Source organism: Bactrocera dorsalis, chromosome 1 (genome assembly GCF_023373825.1).
Source record: "Bactrocera dorsalis isolate Fly_Bdor chromosome 1, ASM2337382v1, whole genome shotgun sequence".
Classification (NCBI taxonomy): Eukaryota; Metazoa; Arthropoda; class Insecta; order Diptera; family Tephritidae; genus Bactrocera; species Bactrocera dorsalis.
Genome location: NC_064303.1, coordinates 38,534,025 through 38,547,635, shown reverse-complemented (window position 1 = coordinate 38,547,635; position 13,611 = coordinate 38,534,025). Strand labels below are relative to the sequence as shown.

Genomic DNA, 13,611 nt, shown 5'->3' with positions numbered 1-13,611 from the left:
TGTTTTCAAAATTCTCCACCGAGCAGACAATATACCAAAGGAATTTTCTATGACTCTACGAGCGCGTGACAATCGATAATTGAAAATACGTTTCGTGTGTGTTAGATTAGCTCCAGGAAATGGACGCATTAAATTATTTCGTAATGGGAATGCGGCATCTCCAACGAAAAAGTAAGGAAAAGGTTCCGGTGACACGTCAGACAGTGGCACAGGTGGTGGCAAAGGCAGAGTGTTTTGTATTAATGCATGGCCAAATGGAGTAAGTCGAAAGATTCCTGCATAAATAATAACAGAAATGCATTATATTATAATGTTAATCAATTTAATATACGGTACCTCCGTCACTTTGACTTCCATAGCTGCCAATACTAACTGCTGTGAACGTATATTTCGCATCACATACAGCCATCAAAACGATGCTAAAGAATTTTTTATAATTGTAAAACATCGAATTGGAATTGGCCGGGCACTTAATTGCAACGTGCTTACCATCAATTGCACCGACACAATTCGGAATGTTCCACATATTATAAAAATCTTTTGCAATGTCCTTGTATTGAGACTCTGTTGGCTCGCTTACATAAATTGGGGAAAGTAGCTGCCAGATTACTTCACACGTCTCTAATATGATTTCGCGTACTGTTGACTTGCCCAACTTATAGCTCCATGCAATGCTCTGCACCGACACGCCTTGTGACAAATAGCTAACAATTGTAAGAGAAGTACATATGTATATACATGCATACGTATATTAATTCGCAAAACACAACAAATCAACTTACAGTAATACCAACGAGAGCCTTTCTTCGGGTCCAATCCGCTGCCTTGGCTTCTTCAAGGATTTCGATATCAAATTCAAAAGCAAATTATAAACGTCCGGCGGCATCCTTGAATGCAAAAAAAGTTGTTCTGGTTCCCTGTTTTTCATTACCAGAAAAGTTTTTATCTGGTAACCGCTAACGCCCCAGTTTTGATTGATTGGGCGAATTTTGTACCTTCTCGTTCGTTTTTTGTTTTTATACTGTTTATATAAACTATATAAAGAGTATAATTCGCACAATTCTAAAAAGATTTGATCACTATTGTCCACTTCCATGTTGCTGCTGACACAATTTTTAGAATTGTATGAAATGTCAAACAAATGAAATGTAAACAAAAGAGAACAGCTGATTTCTGCGTTTTTACCACGTTTTTGACTGTGCACACATTTTGCCGATAAGGAAGGAAAAGGAAGGAAGGAAAGAAGCGTTTTTGAGTGTTTCTACTATTATAGTTCTTTTTCTTTCGTTTGCCTTTCTGCGAATTCTCAACTATTTTACGTATGTTTTGGTTGAAATACTCTGCGTTGGCCTTTCAGAATCACACAGAATCATTTCTGTAGTTGTGAACTGACCCACCAGGACGAGGTTTATGGTTTTATCTGGGAGCGTGATCGTGTCAGTGAGTTTATTTATAATTGCATTCCAGCTCAAGAAAGGAAGTTTTGGGAAAATGGATTTTGAACCCAATTCTACGAACGCCTACTTTTTTACAGAAATGCAATACTTTTGTTATGCTTTTTGCTTCTTATGATTTTCGAATGGGAATATAAAATTTAATTTTCTATAAGAATTGGCCTTGGACTATGCCTAAATTATGGCCTTACCTTATCTTGACTCATTATTTAAATATAATATCTACAATGAGTTTCCAAAAATACTACGTTTTTTCATATATTACCACCTGCTTCCATAACGTATTCGCTGCGACTAATGTCATTCATACTGCTGTGTGTTAGTATTAACAAAAACTTGTAATTTTGGAAAGGAAGTAGTAAGAAGATTGATCGAATTGTTTAGAACGAATTGTGTCTCCTATCCCGTTGTTCATCCTTTTTGTTTAGTGGGTAGGGGTACAGGTATGGTAAGTTGTGTTGTTGTGTCATCAACTGTGGTGAATTGCTCCTGTATTAGGATTCGCCAGTTTTACCGGGTAGAGGGGGTGGATGCTTAACTCTTTTAAACAACCACAAATATGGATGAAAGTGATTTCATTTCTTCCTCTTATCTTTAAAAATATATTTTGTACGGCAAAGAAATCTATATTTATCTTTATTGCAATACAACATCAAGGTCATTGTTTAATTGTTCATTTAGAAATATTTAAACAATTGTTCTTTCAATCACGACTGTCAAACTGTGTTTAAGTTTCCCCGTCTAATATAACTTCTTCTTAATTGGCGTAGACACCGCTTACGCGATTATAGCTGAGTTAACAACCGCGCGCCAGTCGTTTCTTTTTTTCGCTACGTGGCGCCAATTGGATATTCCAAGCGAAGCCAGGTCCTTCTCCACTTGGTCCTTCCAACGGAGTGGAGGTCTTCCTCTTCCTCTGCTTCCCCCGGCGGGTACTGCGTCGAATACTTTCAGAGCTGGAGTGTTTTCATCCATCCGGACAACATGACCTAGCCAGCGTAGCCGCTGTCTTTTAATTCGCTGAACTATGTCAATGTCGTCGTATATCTCGTACAGCTCATCGTTCCATCGAATGCGATATTCGCCGTGGCCAACGCGCAAAGGACCATAAATCTTTCGCAGAATTTTTCTCTCGAAAACTCGCAACGTCGACTCATCCGCTGTTGACATCGTCCAAGCCTCTGCACCATATAGCAGGACGGGAATTATGAGAAACTTATAGAGTTTGGTTTTTGTCTGTCGAGAGAGGACTTTGCTTCTCAATTGCCTACTCAGTCCGAAGTAGCACCTGTTGGCAAGAGTTATCCTGCGTTGGATTTCTAGGCTGACATTGTTGGTGGTGTTTACGCTGGTTCCAAGATAGACGAAATTATCTACAACTTCAAAGTTATGACTGTCAACAGTGACGTGAGTGCCAAGTCGCGAGTGCGACGACTGTTTGTTTGATGACAGGAGATATTTCGTCTTGCCCTCGTTCACTGCCAGACCCATTCGTTTTGCTTCCTTGTCCAGCCTGGAGAAAGCAGAACTAACGGCGCGGGTGTTGAGGCCGATGATATCAATATCATCGGCATACGCCAGCAGCTGTACACTCTTATAGAAGATTGTACCTGCTCGATTAAGTTCTGCAGCTCGAACTATTTTCTCCAGCAGCAGATTGAAAAAGTCGCACGATAGGGAGTCGCCTCGTCTGAAACCTCGTTTGGTATCGAACGGCTCGGAGAGGTTCTTCCCGATCCTGACGGAGCTTTTGGTGCCGCTCAACGTCAGTTTACACAGCCGTATCAGTTTTGCGGGGATACCAAATTCAGACATCGCGGCATAAAGGCAGCTTCTTTTCGTGCTGTCGAAAGCAGCTTTGAAATCGACGAAGAGGTGGTGTGTGTCGATTCTCCTTTCACGGGTCTTTTCCAAGATTTGGCGCATGGTGAATATCTGGTCGGTTGTTGATTTGCCAGGTCTAAAGCCACACTGATAAGGTCCAATCAGTTCGTTGACGGTGGGCTTTAATCTTTCACACAATACGCTCGATAGAACCTTATATGCGATGTTGAGGAGGCTAATCCCACGGTAGTTGGCGCAGATTGTGGGGTCTCCTTTTTTATGGATTGGGCATAGCACACTTAAATTCCAGTCGTTGGGCATGCTTTCGTCCGACCATATTTTACAAAGAAGCTGATGCATGCTCCTTATCAGTTCTTCGCCGCCGTGTTTGAATAGCTCGGCCGGCAATCCATCGGCCCCTGCCGCTTTGTTGTTCTTCAGGCGGGTGATTGCTATTCGAACTTCTTCATGGTCGGGTAATGGAACGTCTGCTCCATCGTCATCGATTGGGGAATCGGGTTCGCCTTCTCCCGGTGTTGTGCTTTCACTGCCATTCAGCAGGCTGGAGAAGTGTTCCCTCCATAGTCTAAGTATGCTCTGGGCATCGGTAACTAGATCACCTTTGGGGGTTCTACAAGAGTATGCTCCGGTCTTGAAACCTTCTGTAAGCCGCCGCATTTTTTCGTAGAATTTTCGAGCATAACCCCTGTCGGCCAGCTTATCAAGCTGTTTGTACTCACGCATTTCGGCCTCTTTCTTCTTCTGTCTACAAATGCGTCTCGCTTCCATCTTCAACTCTCGGTATCTATCCCATCCCGCACGTGTTGTGGTCGATCGTAACGTTGCGAGGTAGGCAGCCTGTTTTCTCTCCGCTGCGACACGGCACTCCTCGTCGTACCAGCTATTCTTTTGCACTTTCCGAAAACCAATGGTTTCGGTTGCAGCTGTACGTAAGGAGTTTGAAATGCCGTCCCACAGTTCCCTTATACCGAATTGTTGATGAGTGCTCTCAGAGAGCAGGAGTGCAAGCCGAGTAGAAAAACGTTCGGCTGTCTGTTGTGATTGCAGCTTCTCGACGTCGAACCTTCCTTGTGTTTGTTGGCGTGCGTTTTTTGCTGCACAGAGGCGGGTGCGAATTTTGGCTGCAACAATATAGTGGTCCGAGTCTATGTTAGGACCTCTGAGCGCACGCACATCTAAAACACTGGAGACGTGTCTTCCGTCTATCACAACATGATCAATCTGGTTGGTGGTTTTTCGATCCGGAGACAGCCAGGTAGCTTGATGTATCTTCTTATGCTGGAGTCTAGTACTACAGATAACCATATTTCGGGCCCCGGCGAAGTCGATCAGCCTCAACCCATTTGGGGATGTTTCGTCGTGGAGGCTGAATTTACCGACCGTAGTGCCAAAGATACCTTCTTTGCCCACCCTGGCGTTAAAGTCGCCAAGCACGATTTTGACATCGTGGCGGGGGCATCTCTCATAAGTGCGCTCCAAGCACTCATAAAAGGCATCTTTGGTCACATCGTCTTTCTCTTCCGTTGGGGCGTGGGCGCAAATCAGCGATATGTTGAAGAACCTCGCTTTGATGCGGATTGTGGCTAGACGTTCATTCACCGCAGTGAATGATAGTACTCGGCGACGGAGTCTCTCTCCCACCACGAATCCAACACCAAACTTGCGCTCCTTTATATGGCCACTGTAGTAAATGTCACAAGGACCTACTTGTCTCTGTCCTTGTCCCGTCCATCGCATTTCTTGGACGGCGGTGATGTCAGCCTTTATTTTCACGAGGACATCAACCAGCTGGGCAGCGGCACCTTCCCAATTAAGGGACCGGACATTCCAGGTGCATGCCCTCAATTCGTAATCCTTATTTCGTTTGCCATGGTCGTCATCAAAAGGGGGGTCACTCATCCGAGGCTTGTTGTTCCTTTTCATTGGGGGTGTTTTTTTACGTGGCGGGTCCCAAACCCAGCGCACAACCCTATGTAGGGGATGTTTCGCCTTCTCACGTTAGCTCGCCTTCAAACGGATGTTCTTAGGCTACCCAGAGGATACTTGGTCAAAGACCGGAAGTCGTGAGCTGCTTGAGTCATATGCAAAAGAATCGTTTCTGGCCACTCCCAAGTGAATGGCGATCAGAGAACTTTCCTCACTTGCGTGAACTTCTACACATGACTCCATCCTCCATATAACATTATTAATTGAAAATACTTGTATTAAAATACTTCTATTATGACGTTTTTAGTAAAGCAACGAGCTCCAACTATGAAATTCCAAATGGGAAAATATATTCAATGGTTGATAAGAAGTCTTCCATTAACTTACTTAAATTAACTCTTGACATCAGATTCGGTCAGTGCAACAAGGATTAAATTGGCTAGAAATTGGCTATTGAAAATATTCTAAATAAAAATGTCTGCTATTTTTCCAATTGCCAAATAGTTTGCGGTTGACCGCACATGTGGGCAGTAAGTAGCAAACTCTATATATAGGATTTCTCAAGCACACTAATGCAATTGCTGTTCCCATATTTTTGTTGAACTCACATATACACATGCATACAAACTGCACAATTTTCTTTAAAATATTTACAAACAAGTAAGGAAGGGCTAAGTTCGGGTGTCACCGAACATTTTATACTCTCGCACGATAAAGTGATTATCGAGATTTCATTATCCGTCATTTACATATTTTTTTTATTTTGCTGTAAAATTAATTAGAATTAAATTCTGAGATATTTACCGATATTTTCGGTGAAAAATTAGGTTAGGTTGGACACTGAGTTCTTCGTGTTCGATATCAGGGACATTGAAAAGTTATAGTCCGATCACAACAATTTTTCCACAAGGGATACCTCAGCTCACATACCGTATTTGAGTAAAGTTTTATTCCGCTGTGATCATTGGTTTCTAATGTATATATTATACAGAGAAGGCATCAGATGGAATTCAAAATAGCGTTATATTGGAAGAAGGCGTGGTTGTGAACCGATTTCGCCCATATTTAGTATATGTCATCAGGGTGTTAAAAAAATATTATGTACCGAATTTCATTGAAATCGGTCGAATAGTTTCTGAGTTATGGTTATTGGTCCATAAGTGGGCGACGCCACGCCCATTTTTAATTTTTAAAAAATCCTGGGTGCAGCTTCCTTCTGCCATTTTTTCCGTAAAATTTTGTGTTTCTGACGTTTTTTGTTAGTCGGTTAACGCACTTTTAGTGCTTTTCAACATAACCTTTGTATGGGAGGTGGGCGTGGATATTATCCGATTTCTTCCATTTTTGAACTGTATATGGAAATGCCTGAAGGAAACGGCTCTATAGAGTTTGGTTGACATAGCTATAGTAGTTTCCGAGATATGTACAAAAAACTTAGTAGGGGGAGGGGCCACGCCCACTTTTCCAAAAAATTACTTCCAAATATGCTCCTCCCTAATGCGATCCTTTGTGCCAAATTTCACTTTAATATCTTCATTTATGGCTTAGTTATGATACTTTATAGGTTTTCGGTTTCCGCCATTTTGTGGGCGTGGCAGTGGGCCGATTTTGCCCATCTTCGAACTTGACCTTCTTATGGAGCCAAGAAATACGTGTACCATGTTTCATCATGATATCTCAATTTTTACTCAAGTTACAGCTTGCACAGACGGACGGACAGACGGACGGACGGACAGACAGACATCCGGATTTCACCTCTACTCGTCACCCTGATCACTTTGGTATATATAACCCTATATCTGACTCTTTTAGTTTTAGGACTTACAAACAACCGTTATGTGAACAAAACTATAATACTCTCTTTAGCAACTTTGTTGCGAGAGTATAAAAAGTTAGTTGGACTTCTCTGCCATGTCCCCAAAACGTCATTAACCGAAAACGTGTAAAGCGCCAAAACTAACTCCAATTGTGGATAATCAATTTTGAAAAACCGGGAGTGGGTCCGTCCTAAAATATATGTATATATATATATATATATATATATACAATATATATGTGATAAGAACTCCTACCGAGAGTGTTGAAATGGATGGACTCAGTTGATAATCCCGCTCACGTCTCTTATAACGGTACATTTAAAAAATACTAAAAGTGCGATAAATCAATAACCAAAACCGACAGAGGCATTCAATTTTGCTCCTGAGATGGTATAAGAAGGCTTTATGGGAGCCGGTCACTATTAGGTTAAATCACATACATATCTCGTGATCGAACACAATTCTAAATTCCATATAACTATTATCAATCTTAAAATTTATATGAAAATTTCCAAAGATATTGCCTTTCTTATTTTTACCTTTCACAAATAAATGTTACGTTTAAATTTGCCCAGAAAATGAGGATTAGTCAAAAACGTCTTTGACTAATAAGACACAAAAACGTCTTTTGCTCTAACCCACACCAAGCGAAGCACAATGCGACATTTTGTCTTTTTGTCTCGCTTGGTGTGCATTGAAATAAAACGAATTATAAATAAGGCGAATATTTTCAATAATTGAGTTTTTGGAACGAAGTGAAAGAAATAAAAGAGAATGGTGGATGCATCCGTACAACCAGAAGCTCGATTCAGAAAATATTATTACACATTAGATTTCTGAACTGAGAATGCTTCCGAGAAATTTTCCAAATTTTAACTACAAGAATGCAGGTGTCAACATTCGAATATTTATTTGCTACGAGTATATTTAATAAAAAAGTTAATTTTTAAGCAACATACAAACTACCGCAACGCATAACTCCTGCAAAAAGATTAGTTATAATATTTTGTCTATGTAAAACAACGGTGCAGCTATAAGTAATGAAACGTGCGCCATAGCTCAGCATATGTTGATTGGCAACAAAGACGGTTTTGTCGCATTTGGTGTGTGTTGGCTGTATGAATATACATAAGAAGTTCGACAACTGCTCTTCAAACAAGTCAAAGCTCGAACATGCGTTTTCGTTTCGTCTTGTTCGGTGTGGGTTGTCACATAAGAAACTGAGGAGTTGTCGTATGAGATAAGAAAGACTGTTTTGACTAACCCGGTGTGGGTTCAGCCTAACAGTTGAAAACGATAAAAACTTTTTTCTTTTCAACTTCATCCACCGCACAGTGTATCGTTTAATACAAGCTAGGGGGACAAAAATATTTTAGTTTGAAATTGAATTGTTTTGGTCGTGTTGATTAATGATTTTAAGTTTCATTGAAAAATTAATATATTTTTTTTTTAGATTTACGAATAGAAAACAAAAAGTTGTGTAAAAAATATATTTAATTATTTTTTTAAATTTCAGAACATACAATAGCATTTACTTGAATGTATAAAATTCGTACTAATACATAAGTCCATTACATTTCAACTAATGAAAAACGCGATGATTAGTAACGGATTTTTTACCAACAGACCGAATAATAACAATATTGTAAAAATAACAATAACACACAACAACAAAATGTTTAATACTACTATATCATTACTCATTGAATGACTCATCATCACTGTTAGATTCATCTGAATCAGATACTAAATAATCTTTATCGTCATGGTCACATGTTACCTGACGTGGTACTTTTGATGGTATTGAAGGCGGGACAATTAAATTTAGAACTTCCTCCGGTAATTTATCTGTTTTCTTTCTAGGAACTTCTCTGAGTGAGTTGATTACCGGATCGGATGTTATTAAAAGCATATGTAGTAAATCTATATTCGTGGCTATACGTGACTGCTTTCTGGTGTGATGTTCGCGAAATCTACGGTAGTCCTTATTACGGGCCTCTTGAGATTCCTCCGAAAGTTGCGCGATTGGAAGAACATAAGTTCTGATTTCTTCCGTACTATGTACCAGGATTTTGTGCACGGTGACTGGCATATAGTACCACGAATATAAATTAAGATAAAGGGTTCTTGTTTTGGAACAAAGATTTTCGAATTTATTGCAATCAATGTCATAGCCGGAGAATAGCGTTCTCAATAAAATGCTAAAATTTTTAATTAGCTTAATAATCCGGTAATCTGCCCACTCAGTTCCGGATTCATAAAGAACCTGCGGGCCGTATTTCCATCATTAGAGTTCCCATATCCAGGTTTCGGTGTGTCTACTATAAGTCCCATCTGGTTTTTAAACTTTTGTCTTACTTTTTCCGAACGCTGTTTTATACTAGCCTTTTCTATATCGCTTTTAGCTTGCCACTTTTTTATGTCCAAACGATAACAAAAATATTCAAAAGAATGAATCCAGGCGTGCAAAGTAGACAAACTGAAACTATAACGTTCTTTTTCAACTACTACGTCTTTTAAGTCGCCGTTCATCAGTTTGGGAGTAGCACCACAGAAATAACATTTTTGTGAAGAAAGTGTACCAGTCAAAGCATTACATACTTTTCCGTCTGCCATTGTAAGTAAAAGATTATGTTTTACCGAAATTTGAGAACCGCGATTATCACAAAGTGTTGGAAGAAGTTGAGATACTTCTTCCAAAACCTTGTTAGTTTCTGATGTAGTAAAATTAGTTGTTTCCTTTGAAAAAATAAGCTTAATTGGGCGACAATAGAGTGTGGACGAAGGCCGCGGATTTTTCCATAAAATGTTTTGGCTGGCATCGTCACTCAATCTCAACGGAACAATAGCAAAAACAAACAGATACTCATCAGTAGCATCGCAGTTCTCAAATTTCTGTTTATAAGCGCTATGGCCGGAGCTTCCGTCACATCCCCATTTTCTGATTAGTGTGAATGACGACTTAGAAGATATATTTTCTTTTAAAACTTGACTTTGCGCTTCAATTAAGCGTTTAGCGGTTTTATCCACAATGACTTGAAGTTTAATTTCGGCGCGCGTTTCTGTTACCAAGATATGCTCATCTGCAGGGTAACACAAATTTTTAGACTTACATACGTAAACTAAAATAGGATGGAAAAACTTTATGTCCCGCCTTCAATGACCATTTTCGCGTCTGTTTATAGGAGTAACTTGTGCACTTAGAATCCACATAATAAGCTAATGCCTCATCACTTGTCAATTGCCTGCCTTCGCATGTATGTAGTATCACCAGACTTCTTTTTTTTTTGTAGATTTCAAACTTTCTTTAATCGAAGTAGCTATGTTTCTATTACCCTCCAAGCGATTTGCTGCTTCAGCGGCTACGGTCAACTCGATGGCACTTCGCGATTCTAGTAAGTCTTCGACCCTTCGTTTTTTCGTTTTAAAAGACGACTCTTCAAATTTTTTTTTTTGTCTACCTTGAGGTCGATTGCTTCCAGTTGATGAGGTAGGACAGGGATGTTCCACTTGTAAGTGAAATTGTAAATCTGCTCCTTCTAACCAACTGCGATTTTTCTTTAAAAAACGTTCAATCATCATATTTACTTCAGTCCATTTTTTCGAAAATTTTGACGAAATACTCGAAATTTTTGACTTTATCTCCTTCTGTGTATCAGGTGTTACATTTGTAGCACTAAATTTTGTCAAAACATAATTAACTAACTGGGAATTTCGTTCTATTCTACATTTTCGCCATTCTTCAAATAACTCCATTTTTGAAATAGAGCAAACTCGATCTGGAAAAAAATAATTAAAAATTATGGGGGAAAAATGGGGTACTCGACCAAAGGTCATTGTATAGCTTAAGGTTGCCGTTATACAATATTCAAACATTAGCCTGGATATATGTGGATAAAAAAAGTTGCATACGTTTAAAACTTGAAAATAAAAAGAACACAAACATTTTTATATGAGTTTTCAAGACCCCGTACAGCGTATTAGCTAAAACGCAAACCAAGTATTAAATTGCATTAAATATACATACATACCTTCTAAATTATATTCCATTTCATTAACAGTCGTGTTTTCCTCTCCATACCTTGCTAAATCACTATTTATATTAGGGGTATTCTCTTGCTCTTGCAAGATTGCAGATTGCAAAAATACTACACCGAAATATACAAGGGCGCGAGAGCACCCATTGCAGAATCTACTGATATATGAGCGACTGATTCAGTCAATTTATTGTAAATGACTATTGTGCATGGCTATTGTGAATTGGCGCACCTTCTGCATGCATTTTTAACAAAAAACTGTAAAAAAACTTAATAATTTAAATAGAAATTATAAAATCTAATTAAAATTTACCTTTCTCAACAGTTTAACGACGTAATATGTCTTTATGTAAAATGGCAACTACAACAGGGTTGCAATTTTATTTTTGCGTGACATTGCACGCTAATATACATGGGTGTTAGTCTGACATATATCACAGCCCTTGCAAATATTTTTCTGCGTGTGTTTGTTGTTGTGCCGTTGTAAATCTGCAATGCTTGCACCGTGCACCGGGTTTTGCAAGAGCAAGAGAATACCCCTATTATATTTTTGAAGTTATACTTCTTATACGACGCCGGAAAAGGTTGCGATAGATTCTGGTTGCGCAACCTTCCATATAAAAGTAACGCAAAGTTGCGCAACCTCGCTCCATCTATATGAATGTAACGCAACCTTGTCTGCGAAGATGTGCGAGCAACAAGCGAAGCGGTGACAATCGGCGATCGTTTGTTCGTTTCATTCGGCACAGCTCGGCTGACACAACAACACAACACAATGTTGCCATGCTTATGCTGTTGTTGTTTTTGTAGAACAATGTTTCAATTTTTGGTTGGTGACATATTCACATGTGTGCGCATATGTATGTTTGTATGCTTGTGCATTATTGAAGTTATACTTCTTTTTCTTTCGTTTGTCTTTCATTTCTGCGAATTCTCAACTATTTTACGTGTGTTTTAATTGAAATACTCTGCGTTGGCCTTTCAGAATCACACAGAATCATTTCTGTGGTTTTTGAAACTGACCCACGAGGACGAGGTTTATGGTTTTATCTGGGAGCGTGAGATTTAAGAAAATCGCTCGCTTACAAGGGATAAAACGACTTCTGAGTGGCGATTTTAATGAATAAATTCACAGAATCATTTCTGTGCTTTTGGAAATCTATACTAATAAATATTTTTTTCTTACTAATAGAAAATAAATTTATCACAGCAATATACATAAACATATTCATAATATTGCTGTGATAAATTTAATTTCTATTAGTAAGCAAAAAATTAAAAATAAATTTATTAAGACTATACTTCTCAGGGCATCACAGCAATGTTATGTATATGTATATACATATTATGCATATGTATATACATATTATTATATATTGACAAAAAAATATTATGTATATGTATATTGCTGTGATAAATTTATTGCGAAAGCAAATGTTCTACAAAGTATGTATATTTCTATACTTAAACAAAATTATTAGAACCATCGCATGTTTCTTGCATTCATAACCACATCATACTTAAGTCAGCGCAACCTAATTGTCAATGGTGGTGTTGGTGGTAAGCGCTTGGAAGGTCAAGATGCTAACACAGGTCCCAGGTTCGAATCCCGACAGAATAAATTTTTAATTTTTTGCTTTTAACATCGTATACTATAAAAATAAATATTTTTCTTTATTTTAATTTCTATTAGTAAGAAAAATATTTATTTGTATAGTATACGATGTTAAAAGGCATACATCTTCTATCCTATCTTGTGTATCTGCACATGCTCATATGAGTGTATGTATACGCATGTGCGCGCATTGACTTGCATGTTCATACATTCATATATACTTATATGTACATATATTTGCATACATTGCCGAACAAATAAATCACAAGCATACAAACATACATATGCGTACACATATGAATATGTCACCAACAAAAAATTGATCTTCACAAGTCAATCCGGCAGCCAAATTGGCGAAGAACAAAAGAGAGATGATTACGCTGCATATTCTCTTCCGCAACGAAGAGACGGAACTACTTTCTGAGTCAAAATTCATTCATTTAGACTTTGCTTTATTCTTCATTTTATGTGCATAATAAATTTATAAAATGTGAATTTAAGTTTTCTAGTTTTCTTTCATACAAAATGATATGCATTTCTGAATATCACTAAGAAGTATAACTTCATCCGCGCGTAGGGACTCCACGCACCTTTTTTTTTTTTCAAAAAACAACGTCGCGTTGTGTAACAATGCCTTCTGACTACCAAGATGTCATGAAATGCATTATTCTTCTTCTTCTTAATTGGCGTAGACACCGCTTACGCGATTATAGCCGAGTTAAAAACCGCGCGCCAGTCGTTTCTTCTTTTCGCTACGTGGCGCCAGTTGGACATTCCAAGCGAAGTCAGGTCCTTCTCCACCTGATCCTTCCATCGGAGTGGAGGTCTTCCTCTTCCTCTGCTTCCCCCGGCGGGTAATGGGTCGAATATTTTCAGAGCTGGAGTGTTTTCGTCCATCCGGTCAACATGACCTAGAC

At 38.7% G+C, this 13,611-nt stretch overlaps 1 pseudogene; it reads left to right on the top strand.

Annotated features, from left to right (window-relative positions):
* The first annotated feature begins 12,061 nt into the window (after window positions 1-12,061).
* LOC125775950 (small nucleolar RNA U3) lies at window positions 12,062-12,191 on the top strand (annotated as a pseudogene).
* The last annotated feature ends 1,420 nt before the right edge of the window (window positions 12,192-13,611 follow it).